The sequence below is a fragment of the Poromitra crassiceps genome (genome assembly GCF_964638095.1).
Source record: "Poromitra crassiceps genome assembly, chromosome: 20".
In the NCBI taxonomy this organism is placed as follows: Eukaryota; Metazoa; Chordata; class Actinopteri; order Beryciformes; family Melamphaidae; genus Poromitra; species Poromitra crassiceps.
In genome coordinates this window covers 8158305-8172177 of record NC_139637.1, presented here as the reverse complement: position 1 = coordinate 8172177, position 13873 = coordinate 8158305, and the positions used below count along the sequence as shown (strand labels likewise).

Here is a 13873-nt window from a genome sequence, read left to right as displayed (position 1 = left end):
GTCCCTTCACTCTCTCTCTGCTGTGTCCCTTCACTCTCTCTCTCTATTGGTTGCTGCTGCTCCATCTCTCCACTCTCTCTCTGCTGTGTCCCTTCACTCTCACTCTCTCTTGGTTGCTGCTGTGTTTCCTACGTAAAAAAAAAAATATATATATTTATATTTTATTTTATATTTTTCAAAATGGGGGGAATTCCCCACTTGCTTCATATAGGGGGATACACAGTTTGGGGGGGGGGGTGATACTACTTAGTCTATGCATGTAACAACAATGCATGTAACATGTACACATGCATGTAACTGGACAGGACACTTTTCTCTAGCATCTTCTTGCTCGCGTTTTGCAGGTTAGCAGCTGTAATGTAAAATGATACTCTGCTGGTTCACACAGTTTAACGTTATAAGATAAGATATTACTTTATTGTCAGACAGAGTCCGAAATTTGTCTTGCATCCTCAGACACTTGTTTCTCATCGATACATACAACAGTGCAAAACGACAACCAACACCATCCTCAAAGTGCATAGTAGCCAAAACAATAACAATAACAAAAGACAGTGGCTGCAGGCAGCGCTTCCTAAGAGCCTCTAGCCTGATTCAACAGTTTGACTGACAGCCTGGGGCACAAATGCGACGCGTGATGCGCGTCAGACTTTCAGTAATACAATTAGTGGTGTGTTCGTTACTTACAGTTGCTGCAGGGGGACGCTCAAAATAGCTTCTGATGTCTCTCTTTTTCCGAGCGGGAGGGCGAGGAGGCGGCATGTCGCATTGTTGTGTGTGTCAGACTAGCCATGTGTGTGAGTGGGCGTTTGTTTTGGTCATCAGCCAAATGAGCCAATCAAACGTGAGTTTCGGCGAAAAAAAGTGGACTAGCCCATTCCGTTGTGAAAAACAGGGTTAAATGTAACTTTGAACATATTGCAAACTAATTTCACTCAATAATGGTCGGGTCAATTCTATCCTTGCAAAATATGGGAAGACAATCTAAATGACCTATATAACTGCACTCCAAAGATAATGCAAATAAGGTTGCTTAAAAGTTGGTAGGGACAATTGGACACCCTGAAATGTTGGTAGGGTCCGGACCCCACCGACCCCACGCAAAATGACGCGCTTGGTGTGTGTGCGCGCGCGCGCGCGCGTGTGTGTGTGTGTGTGAGTGAGTGAGAGAGAGCTCTAGGGAGGGAGAAGTGAAGCTGTGGGGTAATGTGACAATAACAATAAACAATAAACTATACACAGTTGGAATCAAAGTTTCCTGCATGTTGGTTTTGTATAATTATCTAGTCAGTTGTTTCTCTGGACACATTGATGTACGTGTGTCTGTATTGTAGAGATAACAGAGAAACTGTGATCTTCTACATCTATTTGTGTTCACTTCTTGGAAATTTAATTAATCAGTTTCAGGGCCGTAGCCAGGGTTCCGAAATAGGGGAGGTCCAGCAAGGGGAGGCGGATTCAAAAAATTTGAGGGTTTTTTCCCCCCTTTTTTAGCCATATTTAGAGTAATATATCATTTTAAATCAACATTAGGATTATACTGTTGTGATGTCATTATTCAGTATATTCTCTTTCATGTCACCACCTGCTCAGCTCTCCTGTCAACATAATTGTAACTAACAAACACAAACTGTTTTAGCCAAATTCATATCAAAATGACACCTACAAACACAGGTACACAACCCAAGACGTAGCCTACACAACACACAAAGTCATCATCGATAATAAAAAAAAACATACAGAGGGACATTTATTTATTCCTGATAGGAACGATTGAAAAATAAAATAAAATATATTATGTTGTTTTTAACTTTACACCACCTCTTTTTGTTACTTATTGGGTCATGAAACTGAAACCATGCATATAGCCACCTGCATACCTGACTTCGGGAGCTTGGCAATTGGCATCATGCATGATTAGCCAGTAGCATCCCAACGTGTCACACAGGTAACATTACTTAAGAGACAGACTAGACACTTACTTTCTTGGTTGTTGCTAAAAAATCTGTCAGTGTCACTCACTGTCTGTCGTTCACTCGCTCACTGTCTCGCAGCTCGCTCACCTTCAATTATCTCGCCAGGCAGACAGAGAGTCATCACTCACCACCATGCTGCTGCTCTCTCAGAATCAAGTTACCGCGGACGCGGCGTCAGATGACTTCCTGCCTGACCTGCCTTTCGTTTCAAAATAAAAGAGATCCCGTGTTTTTCATGCTTTTCCATGCAGATTGTTTTATTTTTTTCTCTGAAATATTAGGGGAGGTCCGGACCTCCCCGTCCTCATAGCTAGCTACGGCCATGATCAGTTTGCTTGGGACCACCTGGAACCTCCTCAAAGACCCCTGGTGGTCCCCCCGGACCTCACATTGAGAACCACTGATCTGGATTAAATTAAATTAAAAGAGAAACCTTAATTAGGGAAACTAAAATAACAAAACATGACTACACAGTAAATGAGTAAATGTGTAGTTATGTGATGTCTGTCTGTCAGCATCACAGTCTCTCATCTTCTTCAACAGCTCTCTGGCTCCCTCTGCTGCTGACAACTGAGGACACTTTATTTGTATTTCATATTTGATGTGCTCATATTCTGTTTTATTTCCCTGCTGAGTCCGAGCTGCAAAGGTCTAATTTTAACTGATAAATCTATAATTGATTTAGTTTGAAGACTTCACACTCAACACAAAGCAAGTCAGCAGACGAGGAATATGAAGAGTGTTGCTGTTAAAGAGCCACGATCAGCAAAACTTCCCTGCATGATTCAAAGTTATAAAAACAATACAAAGTGCTGAGTGTTCAGTTGATAAGTTAGTGCAAAAAGGCTGCACAGTAGCAATGAAGTGCTACGACTGCATCAACTAATCAAGCTGCTTTCTGCCTTCCCTCAGTCATATCATCAAAGAGCATGGAAGGAAAGAGAGGACACTCCGGCCATTTTTGGAAACAGAATGCGCCTCGCAGTGGTCAGCTGCGGTAGCGCGGGCCCCTATAATCAGCCTCTCTAAACAGTAACTCAACGGGAGAACACTCTAAATTTCGTGGATTCACATCTTTTCTGGGCGTACTGCAAATCTTGATTGAAGTGGTGTAGTGCAGGGATGTAAAACAACAACCATATTGTGGAAACTAAGCAAAATTTTTCGTTTTCTTTGTTTAGTTTTTTCAAGATAAATAGCTAATGCGGCTGTCGTCCACTCCGTCAGAAGTGCGTTGCCGTGGTTTTAACCTCGGGTCCTTTGCATTTACTATTTATCTTGAAAAAACTAAAAGAAAAAAACGAAAAATTTTGCTTAGTTTCCACAATATGGTTGTTGTTTTACATCCCTGCACTACACCACTTCAATCAAGATTTACAGTACGCCCAGAAAAGATGTGAATCCACGAAATTTAGAGTGTTCTCCCGTTGAGTTACTGTTTAGAGAGGCTGATTATAGGGGCCCGCGCTACCGCAGCTGACCACTGCGAGCCTGTGCGAGGTTCTTTTGGCGCTGTCACGCTTCCAAAAATAAAAAATGGCGGAGGCTGCTGGGCGCTGATGTTGCAATGGGGCAATATGGAGCTGTCAGTTCTTTCCATAAAAGTTCTTTGATATCATGTCATGTCAAATATATCATCTGAAGAAGTAACACATGGGCGTACACCGCATGCTTAGTGAGAAAGATGGTGTTTGGCAATAATATAAATACATTAATAATTATGTTTTATTTCTTTAGCACTTTTGCAGGTAGAGTTATTAAGTGTTTGACAGGGAATAAAACAAGTAAAAGCTAACAGGAATGAATTGAAAACAGATTAAAGAAGGACCAAATTGCAAACCATTGGCTCAAATTCATTTCAACCGCAGTGAAGTCAAGCTTCTGTCCATTGGTCAGTCATAGAGTCTTGATTCTCATTGATTTCTTTCAAGACAGCATGTATGAACCTTTTTCAAGATTTTGTTCTCAGTTTGTTGATTGAATCCAGCAGCTTAACTGGCTGAATAGAAAGTGAATTGACCCTTGACCCTGTGCCATGCTTCCAGGTTCAGCTCACATATTGAAAGCATTTTGTCTACGACGTATAACAACACCACGCTCTATTTTTGGAGCATGTCATGTTGTCTCACACAAAAATATATGTTTTAGAGATCATTGACAGTATATTTTATTGTACTTACAGTGAAATGCTCTAACCTAGGTCAGGGGTTTTCAAAGTCTGAGACTGTGAGCCTCCCCCCAGACAAGGCTTGGGAAAAGGACCCCCCCTCTCGCTCAATTGCCTATGTCTATGGGATCATGATTATTTGAGTCCAGACACTCAACAATTGTGACAAGATAGCTTGATATTATTGTTTAACATACATCAGACGACACCAAATACATAGAAAGACCTGTCTGATGGCATTTATTTCTTCTGACTCTGGGAAAAACTCTCAAATTCCCCAAAACTACTGTATATCTGAACTACGGTATCTCTTTAACCAAATCACACTCATTTAGTCTATTCTATGTGACAACCTTTTAAAAACGATTTTTTCCACTTCCATTCACTGAGTCTCACCTGAAACTGCTTGGAGCCCCCCTGGGGAGGCCTGCCTCCCACTCACTTTAAAAACCTCTGATCTAGATCAAAAGCGACTGGGTTTAGACTGGTAAGATTGTTTTACACTCTTCTTTTCCAGAGGAGAGGAGAGCTGCCGAGATCCTGGAGAAAGCTGAGCAGAAGCAGGGCGCTCTGAAGACTCTGGTGTACGACAGCGGCTTTGAGAACATCAAGCAGCTGTTCGCCCTGGTGTGCGAGACCCAGAAGTACTCGTCCATCCTGCAGGAAATCATCAAGTCCACCAAGCTGCTCAAACTGAGCCGGCTGAAGATGAGCCTGGCCAAAGTGCTGGTGTACGACCTGCTGCTGGGCCGCGGGCTGAAGTGCGGCGGCGCCTGGAAGGCCGTGATGACGAAGCACCGGTCCAGACTGCAGGCGGAGCTGGCCCGCATCAAGATCAAACACAAGGTCAGCAGGAACCAGGACCTGCTCCCTGCCACCGGCGTCCAGCCACCCGAGGCCGAGCAGCTGCCCAGGTATCAAGGGTATTAGAGTTAACGGAAGCTAAACGAACTGAAAATATATTGTGTTCTTATGAAACTAACTAAAATAAAAAATATACAGAACATTTCTTTAGTTTTAGTTTTTGACCAATTTGTCAACAGAAGCATGAGGAGGCATTGATGCATAATGTTTATTGAGACTGGGATGTCTACATAACTCTGAGTGAATTTCACAGTGTTGTTGCCCTTGGCAAATAGCCCCACCACCCCATTATATATATTATATATATATATATATATATATATATATATATATATATATATATAAAGAGCAAACCCACTCTGGAAACTAACTGTAACTAAACTGAATTGAAAACAAAAATTAAAAACAAAATAAAAACTTGATGACGAATACTAAACTCTAAATATCTCTGCCAGGTATGTGCGCGTGAACACCCTGAAGACCACGGTGGACGATGCCGTCGACTACCTGAAGAGGGACGGGTTCTCCTACCTGGGACATGGCCTGGAGGCTGGAGGACCTGAGCCTGAAGAAGAAATCCTTTGTGAGGGATCTGCACCTCTCGGACCTGCTGGTCTTTGCTCCTAAGACGGACTTCCATGACCACTTTTTGTACAAGGCGGGTCACATCATCCTGCAGGACAAAGCCAGCTGCCTCCCTGCCCACCTCCTCGACCCGCCGCCCGGCAGCCACGTCATCGACGCCTGCGCCGCCCCGGGCAACAAGACCAGCCACCTGGCGGCCATCTTGAAGAACAAGGGGAAGCGGTTTGCCTTTGATTTGGACGCCAAGCGTCTGTCCACCATGTCCACCCTCCTGCTGCGGGCGGGGGTCACGTGTCAGCAGCTGGCCAACCAGGACTTCCTGAAGGTGGATCCCGACAGCCCGCAGTATAAAGACGTGGAGTTTGTCCTGCTGGATCCCTCGTGCAGCGGATCAGGTAGGATTCAGTGTTTGATCTCATAGTTGGTGGTGCTGCTGCAGCGATGAAGCGCGAAGCAGGCGAGACCTCGAGCACGAAGCAAAGTACGAGGTACAGTAGAAATGAGCACTGTCAGCTGAGTGGGCGAGCGTGTGCATGTGAACTGCGTGCGCTGGAAATACTGGAAGCGTGCTCTATTTCTAGTATGCTATAACACTAATAATAATAATAATAATAATCATCTAGTATGCTATAACACACGATCAGTAATACACACGATCAGTAACACACACGATCAGTAACGCCATGTTTTGTTTACAACAGTCCCGGATCAGATTTGTATTGCTTTCGGTCAGCCTGCACCTCATCAGTAACCTGACGCTGCCAGATGGTTTGTGTGTCGTGTGATCGTGATCTCATGATCTCGCGTGAATCCAGCTGCCTCGCAAGGTTTCCTCATCAGTGATTGTGTGCATTTTCCCCTCTCATATCATTTGCTTATTGTGTGTGTGTGTGTGTGTGTGTGTGTGTGTGTGTGTGTATTTTGCAGGTATGGTGTGTCTGCGTGACGACGCCTCCTCCACTGACAGGGAGAAGCAGCAAGCTCGTCTGGCCTCCCTGGCCTCCTTCCAGCTGCGCTGCCTGAACCACGGCCTGCGCTTCCCCCGCCTGCAGCGCCTGGTCTACTCCACCTGCTCCGTCCACAGCCAGGAGAACGAGGAGGTCGTCACTGCCTGTCTGCAGCAAAACCCCGGCTTCAGGTAGGTCTACTCCACCTGCTGCGGGCTAAGGCTTCGGTCACACCGGCGACCCAAGCCTTGCCTATGCCTTGCCTTTACCCACGCTTTTAAATAGGCGTCCGTTTTAGTCAACGAGGCTGTGTACACCGGCCGCCTGAGCGTGAACCCTGCGTGTACCCACGCCTTGCCTGTGCCTTGCCGATTTTATCGAATAGGCGAGAGTTCTATTTTCACGCCGACAAGGCGTGTGCAGGCAGGCTTTTCTGTCAAGCCATGAAAGAAAAACGCGACAATATCCGTGGGAACTGGCAAAGTCAACTGAATTTCAAAATAAAATGGAGTTTCTACAACAGTATTGAGCAGAGAGAGAGAGCGAGAGAGAGATTGACGGGTGGCTATCACGTGGGGCTTTCTCCCTGTCGGCAAACAAATCTTCATGAGAGAGAATAGCGACCGAAGAAGCAAGATGGACAATGTTGTTGTGCCAGCACATATTCTTGCAAGATCACCTCTCTAAAATGTCCGACTATAGTCAGACCTGGTTATACATATCCAGCATCAATAGAACATTAAATATATCAGATTTATTTTACCTAGAGGCTACCCATGACAACACGTGAAAAAATACAGTCGGGAGAGAGGAGAGGCGCTTGTGACTCGGCTCCAGGTTCGGCGTGCAAAAGGCGTGCGGTGTGATCGCAAAAGCGTGTAACAGGTTCACGCCCAGCTCGGCGTAGGCGTGGCTTGAGGCAAGGCAAGGCGTAGCTTGTCTGTGTGAACTAAGCGTAAAGAGGTGTCCTGCTGCAGCTGTCTATACTTTAAATTTAAACCATTTTATATTGCAATTACAGCGTTTCCGTTTTGGCAAGTGGACAGTGTTTGGGACCGCACTAACGTGCAGTTTGAAGATCTGGATTATGAACAGTAAATATTGGACGTCTCTGTCTCCCCTCAGGCTGGTTCCTCTGCTGGCCCAGTGGCCGGAGCGTGGCCTGCAGCCGCTCAGCCAGTGCCTGCGTGCCAGCACCAGCACCACCCTCACACACGGCTTCTTTGTGGCTCTGCTGGAGAAACACTGTGAAGACCAGGAGCAAGCGCTGCACATCATGTAAATATTGTCCAGTGATTTAAAATTTAAATTATTGTGGAAATCATGATTTTTTTTTATCCTGTGCAATCTGTACTCTGTAATTTGTAAAGTAAAAACCTTTAGGGGAAACTGTCTATTCTATTCTAGCCAATTCCACCTAAAAGTCTTACTTTACAAATGCAATAGACTTTTGCATTTTGGACACTTCCGCTGATAATGCAAATTAATTAGAAGTAGTCATTTGTTTTGGATGTGTGATTTCTTCTTCCAGACACCTTTCTGTCATCAAAGAAATCTAGGCAGGAGTGTAATCTATAAAGGAATGTTTTGAATGTATTTTCGCTGATAGACTCCCAGGTTGAGGACCACAAGAACAGTCAAGTTAGTCCGAACCATCTAAAACACCTGAACTGAATTCACAAGGTTTCCACACAACAGCATCAACATGTTTGCTTCCCTCCCTCTGCTCTCTTAACAGTGAACCCGGTCCAGAGGAGACACCCTGCCGCCCGTCTGTCTGTGAGGAGAAGCCTGCTGCCTCTCCAGGAGAGGCAGCAGCCAGCGAGGAGGAGATGGAGGCGACGGAGGACAAACCTGAAGTGCACGCCGTCGGTATGCCAGCCAAGAAGAAGAGGAAGAGGAAGAAGAAAAAGAAGGCAGCCAAAGCAGAGTGAAACTGGACATTTAAAATGGAGAGACTGCCACCGTGTTGTCTGGAGGGGAATGTCATGCACAGGGCCTATACCTTTCCAATGAAACATCTGGGGAATGGAACTGAAAATAAAGATATTTTTTTTACTCTATAACATTGCCTCTGTCTGTGCCCAGGGTTCCTACGAAAGTATGGAATTTGATTTGACTATTTTCCAGATGTGGAAAAGTATGGGAAAATATTTGTTTCCAGACTATTGTCTTGACTATCTGACTATTAATTTTCTAAATATTCTTCTATATAAATTCTGAATTTATTCAAATATTGTTATAGATTTTTTCAAACAGACAAAAAACTCACAAAACATAAACCCCCCTTTCCCACATTGAGACACTAAAATAAAAGACAAAACAAAACAGCAACATATAACTGATGACCACTACCTCACACAGTTCCCATCACCACCTTATTATAGAAACATAAAAAAAGTAGACAGAATATAATTTTACTCTATTGTAGCATATTGAGACTCAAAATAATTTAAAAATGGTTGCCAGACTTTAAAAAACTTTTGCACAGACCCTCGAATAGAGTATTTCAACTTTTCAAGTTTTAGATGAGCCATCACTTCTCCAACCCATTGTTTATGTGTAGGAGGTATAACCTAACCTGAATCCGCCAGATGGGGGCGGCATTGTTCAACAATTCACGATGTCAGGTTGTGAAACAAATGTGAACCAACCTACATCCATCTGGCAGCGTCAGGTTAGGTATAACCAACTTCAGCTTGAAAATTCTGAATTTAGACAAAATCAATTGTTAAGTAATCATTTGTTAAGTTAGTGGCCACACTGGGTTAACCCATTGATACCTGATGCAGCATTTGCGTGTATATCCCTCATTTGTGTGTATCCCTTTAAGACTGCGAACCACGGTCTTAAAGGGAATGCTGCATCAGGTATCAATGGGTTAATGCTGAACTTTCAACACATGAAAGCAACAAGGCACAGACAGAGTATTGTAGAGAAAAAAAGGCTTTATTCCATAACATTAACATAACATTTATTCTGTAACAATCTCTGGATATTTCCATCAGTTAAATAAACAATGCGAGAAAAGAGGTCCGTCCACCAGAAGCAGCTTGATCAAGATGTTGACCAATACTTGACCCAATCGATTACAAGGATGGCTTCTGATTGGACGAAGGTGTTTACATTCATTAATTACGTTCAATTGTTGCTGTAACCGTATGTTGAAAAAATCTGCCCAACGCCTGACTCCTGTGACATAACATCGTATCGTGACATAACATCGTATCGTGACATACGTGTACATTGAATGTAGGTCAGCTGCTTAACTCGTGTCAAATCAAGATGCAAAACGCGATCTGCCCACTGTGAAAACAATTCAACATCACAGTTCAGTCATTTGAAGCATCACTGACCTACAGAAAAGGAAACGCAAACAAAACAGTTTGCAGGCTGAAAAAAAAAACGTTTACTGCAAAGTGAACCAACACTGCAACAGTGCACTTGGTGTCTCACAAACGAAAACAAGTCAGCAGGAGAAATAAACTATTAATCAGAGGTATTATTTTGTATCGTTCAAGTCATTAGCGTTCATATAGTGTGTCCATAAAGGCCGACTGGTTACATCCTGGAGCACTATTGGGAATGTTTGTCAGATGATCTCAGGTCTGACATACTAACCATGAAAAGGGGAACAAGGAACATAAAGAGGAACATTTCAGTTTGAACCAAACCAACTGATCATAATATGAAGAGTAGACATCAAATGACACCAACAAATCCTGCACCTGTTGCACTGATTTTGCTGTTGATGATATTCCCGGGCTGTGTCGATTCTAAATATCATTCTAAAGCTAAACAGACTATCCCCCCCTTCAGGAAGTGAAAAGTGAGTGGGATTGTGTCACAATTGGGAGAGCTCCGCCTACCAATCGTCTGGGCACTAATTGTCAAAAATAGTTGTTTGAACGGCGGCTAACAAACCAAACCGACGGCCCTCTGTCACGTGACCAGAAATGACGCTCTCCCCCCCGCTATTCTCCGTAGTGAAACAAACTGGAGATCACTTTGTAACATGGAGAGAACGTTTAAACGTTGAAAATAGATTTTCCCCCCGAGCAACGTTACATTATTTGACTCCATTTTATCTGTTTACAAGCACACGACTTCTGCCTACCACCGGCCTTTCTGCACGAAGGGACACTAACCTAACCTAACTAACCTAACCTAAACACTTTGGATTGTTGTTGTTTTACTCTCTCTAAATGAGTGGTGTGGATATAGACTGAGACCTGAGGCTGGTGTCAGTAACGTGTGCAAGCTGGACGTATTATTAGGTGAAGTATGCAGTTTGTGCTGAATGATGGAATGAGCTGGAGGCACTTCAGTGTTTGGCGACACCGTTGGTCTTCTTTGCGTTCTTCCCTCTTAGGGAGTCTCTGTACAGAAGCAGCCTCTCTGTGGTGTGAGGGGGCAGACGGCTCCTCTTGGCCCGGACGATGCATGTGGCCATGGGACAGAGGCGGTCGAAGCCCCCCGAGGTGGCCGGTACGGCCAGCAGCTTCCTGACAATGTTCTGCAGCCGGGGGAAGCGGTTAGCACACCTCCAGAACGGCAAGCTGGAGTTAGCGCACAGCAGCGGCTCCGACAGGTACATGTCCAGCTCAGAGATCTTCTTCTTTTTGGCGGGTGGCTGGAGAAAGTTGAAGATGGAGTCGGACTTGCGCTTGACGTCGTTTTCGCCGTCTCCATCGCCGCCGTCGGTGTCGTCTAAGCCGGCGCCGGAAGCGTCCGCGATCGAGTTGGACTGGCTCTCCTCTTCGTGGTCCTGCTTGCTTTGCGTTCCCTCGCCTGTCATCTGTTCAGCTGCCTCCACAGTGGGAGAGGCCACGGCGTCCATGTTTTCCACTGTCTCCTCCACCGTCTCCTCCACCATGGAGCGAGCCTGGGACTTTGACAGAGCCATTAGGAACATCTCTCCTTCCTGTTTGGCATCAGGGAATGGCTGGAAAAAGGCAGTCAGGGTTAGAGTTTTGCTTCCAAGGCCAGATACAAACTGTGATTTGTACTTTGACAGATTACATTTAAAAAAAAATCATGATTTTTTTTTATCCTGTGCAATCTGTACTCTGTAATTTGTAAAGTAAAAACCTTTAGGGGAAACTGTCTATTCTATTCTAGCCAATTCCACCTAAAAGTCTTACTTTACAAATGCAATAGACTTTTGCATTTTGGACACTTCCGCTGATAATGCAAATTAATTAGAAGTAGTCATTTGTTTTGGATGTGTGATTTCTTCTTCCAGACACCTTTCTGTCATCAAAGAAATCTAGGCAGGAGTGTAATCTATAAAGGAATGTTTTGAATGTATTTTCGCTGATAGACTCCCAGGTTGAGGACCACAAGAACAGTCAAGTTAGTCCGAACCATCTAAAACACCTGAACTGAATTCACAAGGTTTCCACACAACAGCATCAACATGTTTGGGAATGTTTGTCAGATGATCTCAGGTCTGACATACTAACCATGAAAAGGGGAACAAGGAACATAAAGAGGAACATTTCAGTTTGAACCAAACCAACTGATCATAATATGAAGAGTAGACATCAAATGACACCAACAAATCCTGCACCTGTTGCACTGATTTTGCTGTTGATGATATTCCCGGGCTGTGTCGATTCTAAATATCATTCTAAAGCTAAACAGACTATCCCCCCCTTCAGGAAGTGAAAAGTGAGTGGGATTGTGTCACAATTGGGAGAGCTCCGCCTACCAATCGTCTGGGCACTAATTGTCAAAAATAGTTGTTTGAACGGCGGCTAACAAACCAAACCGACGGCCCTCTGTCACGTGACCAGAAATGACGCTCTCCCCCCCGCTATTCTCCGTAGTGAAACAAACTGGAGATCACTTTGTAACATGGAGAGAACGTTTAAACGTTGAAAATAGATTTTCCCCCCGAGCAACGTTACATTATTTGACTCCATTTTATCTGTTTACAAGCACACGACTTCTGCCTACCACCGGCCTTTCTGCACGAAGGGACACTAACCTAACCTAACTAACCTAACCTAAACACTTTGGATTGTTGTTGTTTTACTCTCTCTAAATGAGTGGTGTGGATATAGACTGAGACCTGAGGCTGGTGTCAGTAACGTGTGCAAGCTGGACGTATTATTAGGTGAAGTATGCAGTTTGTGCTGAATGATGGAATGAGCTGGAGGCACTTCAGTGTTTGGCGACACCGTTGGTCTTCTTTGCGTTCTTCCCTCTTAGGGAGTCTCTGTACAGAAGCAGCCTCTCTGTGGTGTGAGGGGGCAGACGGCTCCTCTTGGCCCGGACGATGCATGTGGCCATGGGACAGAGGCGGTCGAAGCCCCCCGAGGTGGCCGGTACGGCCAGCAGCTTCCTGACAATGTTCTGCAGCCGGGGGAAGCGGTTAGCACACCTCCAGAACGGCAAGCTGGAGTTAGCGCACAGCAGCGGCTCCGACAGGTACATGTCCAGCTCAGAGATCTTCTTCTTTTTGGCGGGTGGCTGGAGAAAGTTGAAGATGGAGTCGGACTTGCGCTTGACGTCGTTTTCGCCGTCTCCATCGCCGCCGTCGGTGTCGTCTAAGCCGGCGCCGGAAGCGTCCGCGATCGAGTTGGACTGGCTCTCCTCTTCGTGGTCCTGCTTGCTTTGCGTTCCCTCGCCTGTCATCTGTTCAGCTGCCTCCACAGTGGGAGAGGCCACGGCGTCCATGTTTTCCACTGTCTCCTCCACCGTCTCCTCCACCATGGAGCGAGCCTGGGACTTTGACAGAGCCATTAGGAACATCTCTCCTTCCTGTTTGGCATCAGGGAATGGCTGGAAAAAGGCAGTCAGGGTTAGAGTTTTGCTTCCAAGGCCAGATACAAACTGTGATTTGTACTTTGACAGATTACATTTAAACTCAAAGAACCATTGTTGCAAAACGACAGAACAATTATTTGTGGATGACGTTCTCTCACTCATAGATCTACCACAGATTGGATGGGGCATTGCTGTTACACTGTGTAACAGAAGGCAGCCATCCTGCCTGGGTCACAGGTATGGACAGAAATGTAGCTTTCAACATCCAAAAATACGTTGAATGCTATTTTATTTTATTTTTATTTTTATCTTCACTACTGACTTTTCCGGGTGTTTGGAAAGCAGTCAAACCATTGTTTTCTTTTCCATTAAATCTATAGGATCAGATGTGGCAAAAGAGCTATTTGTCTGAGAAACAGAATTTTGTCTATGTCATACTGCCCCCCTCTAAAGCCATTTTGGGCCCACCATCTCCCATCTCTCTTTGTCATCGTTCAATTTATCTACTTTAGATCAAGGATGACAACGAACTTCATACATCTGTCCAAACTCCATACCTG

At 44.8% G+C, this 13873-nt stretch overlaps 1 pseudogene across 1 annotated transcript; it reads left to right on the top strand.

The window, feature by feature from the left end:
- The first annotated feature begins 3629 nt into the window (after nt 1–3629).
- Nucleotides 3630–8473, top strand: LOC310794821 (28S rRNA (cytosine-C(5))-methyltransferase-like; annotated as a pseudogene). Its single transcript has 6 exons — nt 3630–3651; nt 4661–5057; nt 5463–5987; nt 6520–6730; nt 7665–7817; nt 8278–8473. The product of its transcript is annotated as a 28S rRNA (cytosine-C(5))-methyltransferase-like (transcript).
- The last annotated feature ends 5400 nt before the right edge of the window (nt 8474–13873 follow it).